Source organism: Amia ocellicauda, chromosome 13, assembly GCF_036373705.1.
Source record: "Amia ocellicauda isolate fAmiCal2 chromosome 13, fAmiCal2.hap1, whole genome shotgun sequence".
NCBI lineage: Eukaryota > Metazoa > Chordata > Actinopteri > Amiiformes > Amiidae > Amia > Amia ocellicauda.
In genome coordinates, this window is record NC_089862.1 from 33,035,258 (window position 1) to 33,052,146 (window position 16,889).

Consider the following 16,889-nt stretch of genomic DNA (forward strand, 5'->3'; position numbering starts at 1 on the left):
GGGAGTATTTTTTTCATCCTGCCAGTTTGGAAATCGGAGGCAAACAGCCTCAGAGGTTGACAGGCCTTGATGGCTACATTGATTTATTGAAAACGATTTGCGTGTCACTTCCACCATGTGCTGTTACAGTGTTACACTTCCCGTTTACCCCAGGAGCGTGGTTAGCACACAGCATCCCACATAGCAAGACTCAGAGGGAAAAACAGATATGGGCCCAGCAGCTTTATCTTTGTATGAACAGGTATATATAAAGACGAAGCAGGCTTTCAATTGGTTGCAATCCTGTGTGGTTTATTAACAGCAAGCAAACAAAACAAATATTTCAAACATAACACAGAGGGAATGTGGATCATCATCTTTTATAGCAACATATTTACCTAAATCAACAACAACATAACTGCTGACTTTCAATAAAGAGAGGCTGCAACAAACTAGAGACATGGATTTAATTTTAGAAAATGGAAAAGCATCTCTCTCTCTCTCTCTCTCTCTCTCTCTCTCTCTCAAAAAACAACAACAAACAACCTGAAAATCTGTTTGTTCAATTTTGCTCTACAAGTTCAAAAAAGAGAAAGACAACAAACAAGCCCAAAGAAACAATGTGGTCAGAAATTATTAAAATTCTCGATTTACCTATTCTAGAATATATTTTAAAAGAATCTTAGGAAAGCTGAACAATAATAATAATAATAATTTTATGAAAAGCATAACATAACTGAAACAAAGCCAAAGTTATCTTTAGATAAAGTACTTAAATCAAGCCTTAAGAAGTACAAATACATGAGTAACATCCTAACATTAGACATATGTTTCCACCCACATCACAGTCAAAAGACCGTATCAGTTTCACAGAAGGGAATCACATATCTTCACGACTTGGTTCATATCCTGTAATGCCGGACCGAATGGCAACAATCCTAAAACACCACGGCTGGAATGGGTTCACAACCTAATAAAGCACGGCTAATGGTGCCAAATATAGCAAAATCAATACAGCATTACAAACAGCACTATTCATTCAAACAAATAAGTCAAGGTATATAAAACTGCCACGTAATGCAGCATCAAATAACATGTGAAGGGTTAATTACAGCCTATCAATGCAGTTAATGAACTAGTGCCCTGAAAATGCGGTCCAATAATGGTCCTATAAGATCTAACAGAGTTCAACCTCCACCCCACCTCTCTCTCTCTCTCTCTCTCTCTCTCTCTCGGGGTTCCCGCTTGAGATTCTGGCCGCAGAGTCAATCTGTGTGAGAAACGAAGAGGGAGAATTAATTTTTCATACGTTAAGAAGCAGAGCAAACAGTTGCCACCACCTTTCCTGACATTGTCCTTTTCCGGGGCCCGTCCACAGATTAAAGATTCACTCGGGCTGAAATTTGCATTCTTAGGCCTATCAATTTTTCATGGCTCCCACACTATAAGCACTCACAGCCAGAAGGGGGTAATGCAAAATTGATTTGTGTATTAAAACTGCTTAGCCAAGCAGGCGCCACTGGGAAATTCACTGATTACACCTCAGAGATTCTCAACGGCTTTAAAGACCATTTATAGCAAGATTGCAGGGGACAAAGAATCGATTTCTTGTGGTGGCCGTGAAAGAAAGAGTTAAAGTTGTATAATGCTGCAATTCTCCTGTCCCCCCACCCCCAAAGCTATGAAACACAATATGTTATTATTTAATGATCTGCGATACAAGTAACGTCTCCAGCTTATACCCTATGATAATTTTACAAATTAGCGTTGTACTTCTACCTTTGAAAGCAGACGCACTTCTGAGTACAACCGTAAAAACTGCGTCAGACCTCCGAGTTTGGCGTATGCGGAGATGAGATTAGGTAAGATGCTTTTTTCTGTTTTTTTCCCCCTCCTCCAGTTTGTTGAACAAACAACGGTTCAGTAAATAATGAAGTACAAAGAGAAGAAGAGACACAGGTCTGTCAATACATCCTGGAAAACACAACAGTGCCACATTACACAAACTCTCAAGACGAATACAGATGCGAGGATATTAGAATGAATATGTATATGTGTGTATTTATATATGTGTGTATATATACGCTGTACTCTCGAGAGATGGAGAGAGAGAGAGAGAGAGAGAGAGAGAGAGAGAGATTACTATTCTGTTCTATTTTGATTCTAAAAGCCGGCATAATCAAAAACAGTGAATTTGTACAAGTGATAAAAATGGAAACAGACCACACAGGGCTTTCTTAACCAAAAACAACTCTTCCCCCCCAAAAAAGTACCTTTTAAGATAAAGAGCAACACTATTAAATACATGTGCATATATCAAAGAATATGTATTAAATATAAAAATCATCCTGGTGATGACCAAGTACAAAATGACTCCCTGAGGGCTTTGTAGGCCCGGGTATCCCCCGACCAAACCCCTCAGACCTCCGATCCTTCTTTCTTTCTTTTCAGTGACTCCAGCTGTTGAATCCCATGCAGATCAAGTTGGGTTAATCAGTGCAATATTCGTCTCTAGAGGCCCGGCTCTCGAGTATGAAATGTTTCCAATGCGAGATAAGTGGGAGATAAGTACCGCCGTGAAAGGGCCGGTGAATCATGATTTCAGGAGGTTGGCGGAGAATTTTAAAAACCGCACAGAATGTCATCTCTGGGTTTTTATTCATGCGGATTGTTGGAAAGCTAATTTATGTCCAACTCCATCGGCGTAATTGCATGTTTGAGGATCTTGACAATGATACGGGTCATTGTAACACATGTTAACAGCCTTATTATGGCACTTCTGTCCTGACTATTGAACGGTCAAATACAGCTTGAAAAAATATGGAAAAAAATAAAAACTATATATCTGTGGTGAAATACAATTCAAACTCAACTCCAGTATGAACAGAACAACCATCCAACATAGTTGAGAAAGATACCACTGTTCAGATGGGTACTGATTTCTTTCTTCTCTGCTAATGTCTGGTTCTATACCTAAGAAAGTGTCCAGTTGAAAGGAGCCCATTCGCCCCATCGTGCTCGTTTGGTGTCCATTAATAACTAAGTGATCCAAGGATCCTATCCAGTCTGTTTTTGAATGTTCACAAATTGTCTCTTCAGCCACATCGCTGGGGAGTTTGTTCAGATTGTGACGCCTCTCTGTGTGAAGAAGTGTCTCCTGTTTTCTGTCTTGAATGCCTTGAAGCCCAATTTCCATTTGTGTCCCCGGGTGCGTGTGTCCCTGCTGATCTGGAAAAGCTCCTCTGGTTTGATGTGGTCGATGCCTTTCATGATTTTGAAGACTTGGATCAAGTCCCCACGCAGTCTCCTCTGTTCCAGGGTGAAAAGGTTCAGGTCCTCAGTCTCTCAGTAGGACATTCCCTTCAGACCTGGGATAAGTCTGGTTGCTCTCCTCTGCAATGTTTGTGCCTTTTTTATTGCTTCCCCACATTGTTTGGATGGAGAAAGTGAGGAGTCCACATAGACTCCTAGGTCTTTCTCATGCGTTAGTTCATCTAGTTCTAGTCCTCTCATAGTGTAATTATAGTGGACGTATAATTATGTATTTCTGTGTGTTTTAGGTGATGGAGAGACTAAATAATGTGAAGATTAAGAAATCAACAAATAACATGACAGAAGTTTATAAATCGCTTTATGTTTGAGGTATTCTGCATGTAATGTGTCCTCTTTTGGTCTTTTCAGACTAAATATCAGTACTTTTAGTCCATGTTTCTGATCTCCTTATCATTAGAACAAGTAGTTACATGCTACATGTTTTTCAGCCTTTTCTGGGCTCCACCTGACTCATTTGACCGCACTCTTCCACTTCCTTTCCGCTGTAATTAAAACATTTTTCTTGTCTAACTATGAATTCCATATCAGTTTAATTAAGATAGTTCAATTAAAACGGTCTCTGCTTGACAGAGGATCGGACTCAAAACAGCGAATGTACCGTAGTGGGGGTCTGTATCAGTAATCCATTGTCCTGATATATTTCTGATAAGAAGCATACCTGGATTGTAAGATTGTATCATTTTTTTAAAATCTTATATGAGACAGTGAGAAGCAGCCACGCAAGACACAGCAATCAGTCTCACCTGCATTACTTGTAAAATGTTGGAAAAAAATATTAGACAGAAAATAGAGGAGCATCTTAATGAAAACCATATTCTTGGAGATAGTCAACATGGGTTTAGACGAGGCAGATCATGTCTTAATAAACTAGTAGAGTTCCTTGAACATGCAACTGCAGGTGTAGATCACATGAAAGCATATGATATGATATACTTAGATTTTCAAAAAGCTTTTGATAAGGTTCCACACCAAAGACTGATCCTCAAATTGGAAGCTGTAGGCATTCAGGGTAATGTAAGTAGATATTATGAACTGGTTGATGTGTTGGAAACAGAGGGTGTCGATTAGAGGAGTCGCTTCTAACTGGAGTGAGGTTGTTAGTGGAGTTCCACAGGGATCAGTACTAGGGCCTGTGCTTTTTCTAATCTATATTAATGATCTGGACTCTGGGATAGTTAGACAACTTGTCAAATTTGCAGATGATACTAAAATAGGTGACTCAGCAGATACAATCTCAGCAGCACAGGTTATTCAAAGGGACTCAGATAATATTCAGTTGTGGGCCGACACCTGGCAGATGAAATTCAATGTGGACAAGTGCAAGGTGTTACATGCAGGTAACAAAAATGTCCACTATAATTACACTATGGGAGGAACAGAACTAGATGAAGTAACGCATGAGAAAGACCTAGGAGTCTATGTGGACTCCTCACTTTCTCCATCCAAACAATGTGGGGAAGCAATAAAAAAGGCAAACACAATGTTAGGGTATATTGTCAAAAGTATAGAATTGGGAACAAGGGCAGTGATGTTCAGACTGTACAATGCACTAGTTAGAGCTCATCTGGATACTGTGGACAGTTCTGGGCTCCACACTTCAAGAAAGATATCGCTGCTCTAGAGGCAGTTCAGAGGAGAGCAACCAGACTTATTCCAGGTCTGAAGGGAAAGTCCTACTGAGAGACTGAGGACCTGAACCTTTTCACCCTGGAACAGAGGAGACTACGTGGGGACTTGATCCAATTCTTCAAAGTCATGAAAGGCATCGACCACATCAAACCAGAGGAGCTTTTCCAGATCAGCAGGGACACACGCACCCAGGGACACAAATAGAAATTGGGCTTCAAGGCATTCAAGACAGAAAACAGGAGACACTTCTTCACACAGAGAGGCATCACAATCTGAACAAACTCCCCAGCGATGTGGCTGAAGAGACAATTTGGGAACATTCACAAACAGACTGGATAGGATCCTTGATCACTTAGTTATTAATGGACACCAAACGAGCACAACACAATGGGGCGAATGGCCTCCTCTCGACTGTAAACTTTATTATGTTCTTCTAAGTGTAAGTGCAGCGCAACAAAAACGCCAAGCTTCGACAATTGTGAATTGATTGCAGCCTAACGTGACATTAACGTGACCATATCTGTAGGCACACAATAAAGAAATGGTGACACGGTAAGATTTTTGTTTATTAATTTTCAGTAAAAAAAAATTGGCAGTGAAAAGTGAAATAATGCTTAGTTAAACTCTTTCAATTGTATCGGAAGATCACATCAATATGCATATTTATGGCAGACAAGTGTCAAACTCGTCTGAGCAGCATTTTAGGGAAAAAGGGCATTCAAATGGGGTCTCTCTGAAGAGGGCATTGGGAAAGGATTCAGGTATTTTCTGAGGTCAAATGTGATAATGTAATGCCCAGGACAGCTAGAATAACCCGCTACACGAACATGTGGCCCAGTAGAGAAACACGCAATATTAGTTTATTTATTTATTGGTCTCCAATTCATTTGGAAGCAACAGGTACCAATGAAAAGCACCTGCATCACACTGTATCTCCTCGACTTGAAATGATCGGCTGGTACACCCACGCTTGTAGACAAAAAAAACTAAAAAACAATCAATCAGATGCTTCAAAATGAAAAGACTTGCTGTAAAGAAATCAGTGCGGCTTAATCACATTGCTTTTCCCGTTTGATTACCACAGTCATTTAAATGGTAATGCGCAATGGATTCAACACAGTAATAGTGTCAGTCTTTTTTTAAACAATGCTAATTTTGAGAAACGCCTGCTCAGCAGTGGAAGACCTGTTATCTTACAAAGTGCAGTCAGGCCTCTTACGAAGCGTTTCTCATCCATAAAGTATCTCCTGAGCTGGATAAGGTCATGAAAGTTAAAACGCTGATGTCATCCGAGAGGCAGCTACACGGCACCCCGGGGAGCGGCCGAGGACACGAAGGATGGGCCGCAGCCGGCTCCTAATCGTCTTTTTTTAATGCCTTTATGCTCTTAAGTATATAACGTCTGATGGCAGAACATAACATTTTCATTCTGTCACAATATTATAGTCCTCGGTGGTTAGAAATTAAACTGGCAGCCGGATTAATGTCAGGTTCAAGAGAGCAGCTTCTGACCTTTACAGTTATGATCTTAAACATTTATCCTGCAATGTTTTCGCTTTATTCGGGAGTCTGCTTTATCTTTCAATTATGGTAATGCGTGTGGATCTTTCACGCAAGAACCTCCTGAGGGAAAGAGCCTATTTGTCCCAATAGGATTTCTTGATAGCAAGCCTCCAAATATCGTTTCATGTCTCGTTCGGTGTCACTACAAATTACGAGTTCTAAATGTCATTTTTCTTCTTCTTACCGAGCGCTTAAATTATTCTTTCATTTCAAGGAGTAGGAAAAAAACACTCAGCAGGATACTTTTCTTCTGTGGGCCACAGCCTTCAACGCTGACACGCAAACAGGAAACATGACTGTTATCTGTCTAATCCGTGGGAAATTATCACTGGGAAGAGACAGACGAACCAAATGACTCTGATATAATGAAGCTATCGGATAAATGACAGGCGTTGCGTTTGACTCTTGCTCTCGTCTCCCTGATCTCAGACCTGGCCTTGTATAACAACATGACACCTCCAGGTTAGATCATTGGAGGTGTAGGAATAATAGCTTAGGATCATACTAGTTTAATAAAGCAAGTGATGATGTCTTTTTCACTCAGTGAGTTTTAATCACGGGTGATCGGTTTATGGTTGTCCATTTTGTTCTCCGTTTAAGAATTAGTGCATGCTTTAGACTTGACTTGGCTTGTCCAGCAGGCTACAGCCGTTGAGTTAGCAGTGCAGTCCGTTCACCGATCTTCTGGCACCTTCTCATCCAGCAGATATATCAGGGTCACTGTGTGTCTGTAGTGGGGCTCACAGGGTCTGACATGGCTTTACTCGCCCAGCTGGTCAGAGTCTGGTACCTCAAACCACATTTGTGTCATGTGTGATAAAAAACAAGACCCTTAAAATATATCCCCTCACCCTGTCTGCAGAACAACTGAAAACAAACAAAAAACGATATTTAAACGTGCATTTCACTTAGAAAAAGAAAACAGATGCATTTTTACTTTTTATTCCCTTTCAGTTTTTTGTCAAGAGTGTGCCAAAATGGGACAAATTTGTATAATGGAACAGCCTGAGTGTAGAATTGGACAAATGTGTAGTGTAGTGGCATTAGACTGGTCTCAATAAAACTGCAGGTGAGTTCTGATGGGGGAATTGGCACCGCTTAAGCGCAAGAGCTAAAAGTAGCATCCGACTGTACTGTATTATTCGACTGTACTACATTTTGAACTGTAGTAAATCGAACTTCCGTGAATTGTCAGGATTAAACCCATCATCTCTCTGAAATCATATCCACTGCACTGACAGGTGGGTGCATTATGCAGTGCAGTGCAGTATAGTACAGTATAGTGCAGTACAGTGCAGATCAAACCTGCATTTCTAAAGCTCGTTCTCTCTCAGCATTCCTACATCTCTGGAGCAGACAGGGCGATTACACAGCCATCACTCCAAATGCCATCCCTGGTTTCTTCTGAAGCAGCACTTCAGGTACTTAAACCTGAAAACACAAACAAACCCAAAGCTCTCGAGTATTGAACAGACAAGTGGTTTTCCTGGACATCTGACAACCCTCTGACCCAAAAAAAAGCAACATCAGGACATTGTGCACACGCCAGGCGTCACAGGACAGCATCATGTGTGTCTGCCTGTTTGTTTGTTGTATTCCAGCACTGCAGGTTGCCTTCACACGTCTCCTGAGTGGAAAAGACTGATTTGGGGCAAAGGCATTCTGCCGTAATACAGATGTTTCAGAGCAAACAATTATTCTATCGTGACCCAAAACATTTAGAACGGCAGGTGGGATTGTTGATGCATTTGTTTTGATGTGGAGCACATTTATGAAGTGTCCCTGAAGTAGAGAACGCAAGGAAATTTGGAAAGGCAAACAAATCTGAAAACGCAAACTAAAATCAAAACGAAATGGAAGACTGCATTTTCAAATTTGTGTTTTGCACTTCAGGGCCACTGTACTTAAAGACATGTTGTAAATGCCCGCAAATGATTTTATTTCAGTAACTTGTACACAATGAACGGTTTAAAAATTATTTTCAGAGTTGTCTTTATTTTCTTGCCAAGCCATTTATCCGAATTACAGAGATACGTACAAATAAATAAGAATAACTTCTTATCTTTCTCTGTGATTAGTCATTAGTACAGGCTGACATAATATATCAAAGATCCATAAAAGAGGAAGCTGGGAACAAAGACAGTTTCGTGCTCTAATGCTTCATATGTGGAATATTTAATCCTCATTGTTTAACCTTTAAAAACATTTCTAATTGTATCTACAAGGCATTATGATTCAAAAACAACATATATCACAGACCTAGCACTTCCATTCAAACTATGTATCTGATCTTACTGTATTTTTCTATTCTATGGCATGTAAAGAAATATGCCAATTATTCTGGTGAAAATGTCTGCAGATATTCCATATAGTTTTGCAGTGAAAAGGTAGCTGTTGTCTCATAAATATATCTCTAAATGCCTCAGAAAGTTTGCAGGTCTTCTGCACTTGAACCAGATTTTTATTCTCTATTTCACACAGTGCCTCAGTTTTTCTTTTGTAATTTATTGCTGCCTGGTTTTATTTTACAAACAGCTGCAGAGAAATCAATGGGATATTTCTAGAGCAGCTTTTGATAAACTTTTTTTTTTAGATATCTATAATCTTCTATAATCGTTGGTAGATTTTAGTCGAAACCACAGACAGACCGGTCTATATATGTATATATATCTACTTAAGTGGAAAATGCTTAATGATAATTACTTTCACTTCGTGCTTTTAAGATTTAAAACTATAGGCAAACAGCCCTGAGCTATCACTGTATATATATAGATTTAAATATATATTGCAAGGCTCCCCCAGCAGGGGTCCCTAATGGAGCCACCTGCTGGGAGAGAAGTCTGGGGGCAGCTGCACATTTCCCCGCCACCAACACCTGCCAGCTCAGCTCTCGGGTCAGTGCCACAAACCTCTCTTCACAGCAGGGAGATGACCGGTGCCGGTCCGAGTCACACCAGGGGTCTCGCCTTCTCCGCCACTGAGAGTATCATCGAGACGAGGATAGAAAACAGCCCCCATCAAGATAAAAAACAATTGCCAACAATTTCTGTCCTATATTTATCTGCTCTAAGCAATGCATGGAACAATAACAGTGTCTGCAGTCATGAAAGGGTTACACAAATAGTTTTAGAATGGAAATATGACCTAAATTGAATGTTTAATCCTGACATAGCACAATGTTTTAATTCATCCGTATTCAATAAAGTTAAAGGCTTCTAAAGATCATAATTAAATTAATGAATTAAACATGAACTGTATGGATTAATTGTGTTAGGCAAACAAAAGAGACGTTTCTATGTGTCATTAAATATGACAGGGTTAGCTAACTTTATTTAAATATTTCCTAGGAAGTGATCTGTACGCATATTCTCGCTGTTCAGAGTCTCTCCCCCCGGGGCTTGAGGTGCGTTGTAAGGATGATCAGTAAACCAGCAATTTAAATCAACAAGGATCTCTTTCTTTTTGATGTTGTTTAAGCGTAATGCCTTTGTGTCTCTGCTACGATGAGTCAAAAGACTTCATTGTCTTCAGATGGCTATTACAGGATGTAAATTACGCATAAAAGATGCATTTCAAGACAATCTTCTCCATAGATTGAAAGTACTTGTAAGACACTTTGTGTACCACACAGGCACTGCTATTACCCAAGTGATGATGATGTAAAACGCTGGGTTGCAGATACAACCTGTGTTATCTGAAATGAATAAATATTTCCTCCGTAGGGGGTTAGGAGAGCCACTCCGTCCCGAAGGAGGACTGATGGGCAGAGACACCCGTGATGGAACAGTGCCAGCAGCTCCTCCGCCCGCTTGGTCGAATAATTGGCCATCATCAAAAGGCTGTCTTCAAAAACAAAAATGTCACGTACACAAGCTGAAGCATCTTAAAAGGGGGCCTGGGAAAGTGTCTCCAGCACTACATCAAAGCGGTTCGACAAAAGCTGGAGCTGAGGGCTGAAGTCCAGTGTTGTCATGTGTCATGCATGTGGGCCACGGTGATGGGAAGATCGAGCCCGGAGCTTAGGCCGACTGGAGCCCCAGTGGTCCTTGTCTCGGTAGCTGCGACGGAGGAAACGGATTGGCAAAGACACAAAGGTTACTCAGCAAGTCCAGCAGGAGGTGGAAAAGTGAAGTTCCTGAATTCCCCTGCTTACCTATCCCAGGATGGGAGACGTTCATGGAGACCCAGGAAGCAGAAGACAGAGATTCCAGTCCAGAATCTCAGGAACACAAGCGATAGGTAAGCAAAGGACATATCTATCTATCTATCTTTCTCTCTCTATATATATATATAGATATGAGTAAGAATATACCACTGCACCGAAATCTATGAAAATAATGTGTGCGTGTAAATATATATGAGTCGTAAGGCGAGCTTGCGAGTGAAATAAATGTAAAATACAAGCAGCAGTCAGGCTTGTGTGTCTCGTTGAAATGGCAAAGAGGACGTTTCACAACAGGTGAAAATGTGTACACATAAATAAAAAGACACAAATATCGAGCTCTAGACTCCGATAAGAGCTGGAGCACAATTTGAAAATACTGTGACATGATATTTCTCTGAGAGATAAGAACTAAACTCAGTTATAGCTGAGAGAAGCAATCTGATGGCAAACAGCTTGTCAAGAAAGGAAAGTATGACTGACATATTGTACAGCGCAGATTGTGTAGTTGTGGTAGTCAAGTCAAGTTCATGGGAACAGAAGTAACAGGGCTTTAAAAAATAAACAGGTGTGCTGTATTGGTAGATACTGATAATACATTTCAAACATCACTTCACACTGAATATGTACAGTGGGATGTTTAAACAATATACCAAGCCCACACAGGCTCTCTGCCAAGACTGCGGCTCGCTGGGCCAGGGGAGTGCGTCAAGATGACGAGAAAGGACCATCACTGAAAAAACAACAACATCTTAGTTGCTGTCTTAAAAGATAAACAGGAAACTGGAAGTGTGACAACTGGCTTTATACAGTCGAAAGATAAAAGTGTTCACCCTTACGCCAACAAAATATGAAGCATAAGCAATCAATTTTGCATTGAGAATGCACAACGCCTCGTTTGTTTCCAGAGCAGGGACACAAGTTCATGATGGAGACCCTAAAGGGGAGACCTTAAATAAATCCATCCTTGGGCTGACCCTAACTCTTCAACTCTCCTGCGATTCCAGAAAACACAGGGCAGCAAACCACCAAGAAATCCTACCACAATCCTACTGAGATTATACCCAGATGTCATGGCATCAGAACACACTGGTTCACGTGTGACAAGGATTGGAAGTACATGTATGAAGTCATCATGGCCTTACAGTTGTAATGCACAGACCTGCATCTAAGTTTAATTGTATCTGTAGATCTGGCAGAAAATGTACTGATTTAATTTTAATTTAATCACCAATAGAAAGTCTACACCCCCTTTCAAAATATTCACCTTTTGTTGCCTATAGCATGGAATTAAAATGCATGAATATATATATTCCAATTATCTACACATCCTAGCCCACAACTTCCAAATAAAAAAAATGTAGAAAAGTGTAGAAAATGTATTCAAAATAAAAACTGAAATAGCTTGGTTGGATAAGTGTCCACCCCCCTAGCAATCCTAAATTACCTCAAGTGTAAGCAATAGCCTTTGAAATCACACACCAAGTTAAGTGGCCTCCACCTGTGTTAAATTGTAGTGATTCGTGTGATTTCATGAAACTCTGACACAACAAAATGTAAAAAAAAATCAAGGGGGTGTAGACTTTGTGAAGGCACTGTCTGTCTGCCTGTCTGTTTGTGTGTATGTCTTAATTCAACAATGGCACAGAGTTTCATGCAGTATATATCAGTATAAACACAGACACATGCATTACAATGAGCCCTCTCAACAGGGTGATTTGCTAATTGGGCCGTGAGTAACGAGCCTCTATCTTACCTGTTGGCCAATCATCTGGTTAACAGCTCAAATCTTACGGCAGTTTCTCCTGCTGTTAAACGCACTCTTTACCGCTCCCAAGACAGCGACTACCTGTGTGCCCCTCGGAGGCTGTGAATTAGGGACTCTTTAATCTGGAAGCATCTCATAAGCAGTTTGTCTCAATAGAGACAGCCGTGCATTGCTTGCTATTTGCCTATCAGGTGTACAAGGAAAAATCCAGCACTAGATATCTCAGATATCTTAGCATCGACTGAAGTTGTGACAGAATGTCTTGATTTAGAAACAGGTCCTCCTTAAAATGCAGTTCGAACGAGCTGTTTATTGATCGAAAGGAGAGCTGTTACACAGGGTAAATTAAGCGAGAGACACTATTTCATTTCGGGGATAGATTAGAGAAGCAACACTTTTTGGATGAAGTGAATAGCTAATATTTCAACTATAAAAACAGTCTGATGGGATCTGAATTTGATCCACTCAGCAGAATATGGATCTTCCACGTGGAATAATCAATTACATAAGAGTTTCTTCTAGCTAAAACGCTTCTTTATATTTATTAAACATCCAACAGCATCAGAACATTTACCTTCCACTACTGCCCTACATTAAGTATGATGGTTTTAGAGAAACTGAACTATGTGACAATATAAATAAGCATTTCAACACACAGATAAATAAACACAGTTGCACCTATTAAGAAATGACAATAAAAACCCAGGGATGCAAGACATTCAAAAACAGACTGGATAGGATCCTTGGATCACTTAGTTATTAATGGACACCAGACACCAGATGAGCAAGATGGGGCGAATGTGCTCCACTCGACTGGACACTATCTTATGTTCTGACAAGTAAGTTATTAATAAACAACTTTTAAAACTGTAAAATTGAAAACTTCAGCATGTCAGCTCTCTTGAGTTAGTCTGGATGTGTCATATCATAACATCCTATATAGCGGAAAAACTATGAATCACCAGATTTGTTATCATTGTGGTGGTGGTCATACATTTTATTATTATGATGATTTTTATTTGTAGGTGGCGCAGTCATCTCAGACTGAAGTGTCATGACAGCGCTGATCTTAAACAACCCCGTTATTCCAAAAGAAAAACAAATTACTTTGCACAGATTGTATTGGAATAAGAAAGTTGCTATTATATATAAATAGTATGGCTCCACAAAGAAAGGAAAAAACATTCATTATTTTTGCACCATCACACACCTCTGCCGAACATAATTAACTACCCACTTAATCTTGTGATGGCTGCTATATATCTTTCTTGTCTTGGCATTATGAGTATCTGGTGAATTCCCTCGGCACGGTGCATTTATTGGTCTAAATGGAACTTTGATCTCTCTCCTGGAAAAAAAAAACTAAAACCCTTCTGTGCATCATGCGATATTTCAGATTTTAACCTCTTACTGAAAATGATCTCAGAGCCCAAGAGGATCGTCTTCCCCGCAGCTCTGCCCGGACGCAGTGAGCAATCTTCAGAGCACAGTTGTTGGCAAAGAGAACGACTCTCGTGGGTGATTTCAAGGTCATCTAATTACCACAGCTGCAACCCTCAAAGTTACATATTACTTTACTTTACTATACTTGGTCATATCCCAGGCGTTTAAACACACAACAGGGGCTCTTTCAAGTCCAGTCCTGTACTCACACCTCTGTGCTTTTGCTACTGCTTATGATCAACTGGACAAGAGGAAAGAATCTGACAATAACTTTTAGCATGATCTTCAATAAAGGTTTCAATGCATCCTCTTATGGCAAGCCAAATTATCATTTAGAGATATCTCTAAATGCATTTCAAATAGTTCTAGATAAATGATTTAAATAATTTAGAGACATCTGCAAACCATTTAGAGGTATCTAAATAAGGGGCTTTTGAAAGATATCTCTAAATGATTTGCAAATATCTCACATTTATGTGCAGATATATTTAAATGATTTAGAGATATCTTTAAATATTTGAAGATATCTTTAAATGAATTAAAGATATCTCTAAATGATAATTTGTGTTGCTGCTCTATTAATGGCTGTGGAGGACTTTGTGGTAGTTGGGAAAGGAAATCTTTATCTTTCAGCTTTCTCTGCAAAAAAGTCTTCTTACTACTCCAACAGGTACCCCTTTGGATTAGGGCTTTCAGATGATACGTGTAAATTCTTTATAATTTAGAAAATTTCAATAAAGTATTAATAGACTGTTATTAACCAGGTAATAATGGATATCAACTACTGATTAATTGCATGTTATAAACAAGTGTTGGATTGCTCTAACATATTCATAGTCCAGCTCTGAGTTATTGTGTACATTTTTATACTACAAGCTGATCGTTGATTCTTTCTAATGATAGGTTATTCTCAAAAGGAATAAAAATATATTTTATGGTAGAAATTCGTGATTTTACATGTTTCATATGCAACAATTTTCCTCTTTGTTGTAAATTGAAAATATATGGCATATATTGTCGAATGCTGAGGTTATTTCCTTAATTTAGTTTCACTATATATAACTATATGGACTACAGACTAACATATATTTCAAATATATCCCATATATTACCAATATGTCAAAAAGACGCCAAATGTGTCATATAAAATATATGTTTGTTCTGTTTGATATGCACTCCACTCTTACAACAGGAGAAAAACAGCATATACAGTTAGGTCCATAAATATTTGGACAGTGACACAATAGTCATCATTTTGGCTCTGTATGCCACCACAAAGGAAACAATCAAGATAAGTGTAGACTTTCATCTTTAATTTGAGGGTAGTTACATCTAAATGGGGTGAACTGTGTAGGAATTACACCCATTTTTATAGGTGGTCCCCCCAATTTTAGGGGCTCAAAAGTATTTGGACAAACTAACATAATCATGACTTAAATTGTGAGTTTCAATACTTGGTTGCAAATCCTTTGCAGTCAATGACTGCCTGAAGTCTGGAACCCATAGACATCAGCAGATGCACTGGTTTGTGTTCGTGGTGGAAACACATCCAGCCTTTTTACACACCTCAGGGACCATCACCCTGTAATTTATTCAGAAATCTCAAAAGTAACTCATACCTCACACATACACTCACCTAAAGGATTATTAGGAACACCTGTTCAATTTCTCATTAATGCAATTATCTAACCAACCAATCACATGGCAGTTGCTTCAATGCAATTAGGGGTGTGGTCCTGGTCAAGACAATCTCCTGAACTCCAAACTGAATGTCTGAATGGGAAAGAAAGGTGATTTAAGCAATTTTGAGCGTGGCATGGTTGTTGGTGCCAGACGGGCCGGTCTGAGTATTTCACAATCTGCTCAGTTACTGGAATTTTCACGCACAACCATTTCTAGGGTTTACAAAGAATGGTGTGAAAAGGGAAAAACATCCAGTATGCGGCAGTCCTGTGGGCGAAAATGCCTTGTTGATGCTAGAGGTCAGAGGAGAATGGGCCGACTGATTCAAGCTGATAGAAGAGCAACTTTGACTGAAATAACCACTCGTTACAACCGAGGTATGCAGCAAAGCATTTGTGAAGCCACAACACATACAACCTTGAGGCGGATGGGCTACAACAGCAGAAGACCCCACCGGGTACCACTCATCTCCACTACAAATAGGAAAAAGAGGCTACAATTTGCACAAGCTCACCAAAATTGGACAGTTGAAGACTGGAAAAATGTTGCCTGGTCTGATGAGTCTCGATTTCTGTTGAGACATTCAGATGGTAGAGTCAGAATTTGGCGTAAACAGAATGAGAACATGGATCCATCATGCCTTGTTACCACTGTGCAGGCTGGTGGTGGTGGTGTAATGGTGTGGGGGATGTTTTCTTGGCTCGCTTTAGGCCCCTTAGTGCCAATTGGGCATCGTTTAAATGCCACGGCCTACCTGAGCATTGTTTCTGACCATGTCCATCCCTTTATGACCACCATGTACCCATCCTCTGATGGCTACTTCCAGCAGGATAATGCACCATGTCACAAAGGTCGAATCATTTCAAATTGGTTTCTTGAACATGACAATGAGTTCATTGTACTAAACTGGCCCCCACAGTCACCAGATCTCAACCCAATAGAGCATCTTTGGGATGTGGCGGAACGGGAGCTTCGTGCCCTGGATGTGCATCCCACAAATCTCCATCAACTGCAAGATGCTATCCTATCAATATGGGCCAACATTTCTAAAGAATGCTTTCAGCACCTTGTTGAATCAATGCCACGTAGAATTAATGCAGTTCTGAAGGCGAAAGGGGGTCAAACACAGTATTAGTATGGTGTTCCTAATAATCCTTTAGGTGAGTGTATACCCCACTTCGTTTGATCCCCTATGCATGGATTCGATACGGCACAACTTTATGAAATTTAAAAAATCATTACAATATCAAACTAAGACTCTCGCCTCATCTAGACAGATGGCATCGCTGTTTAAAAAAAAAAAATCAGGTATGTTCCATAATCTAAACA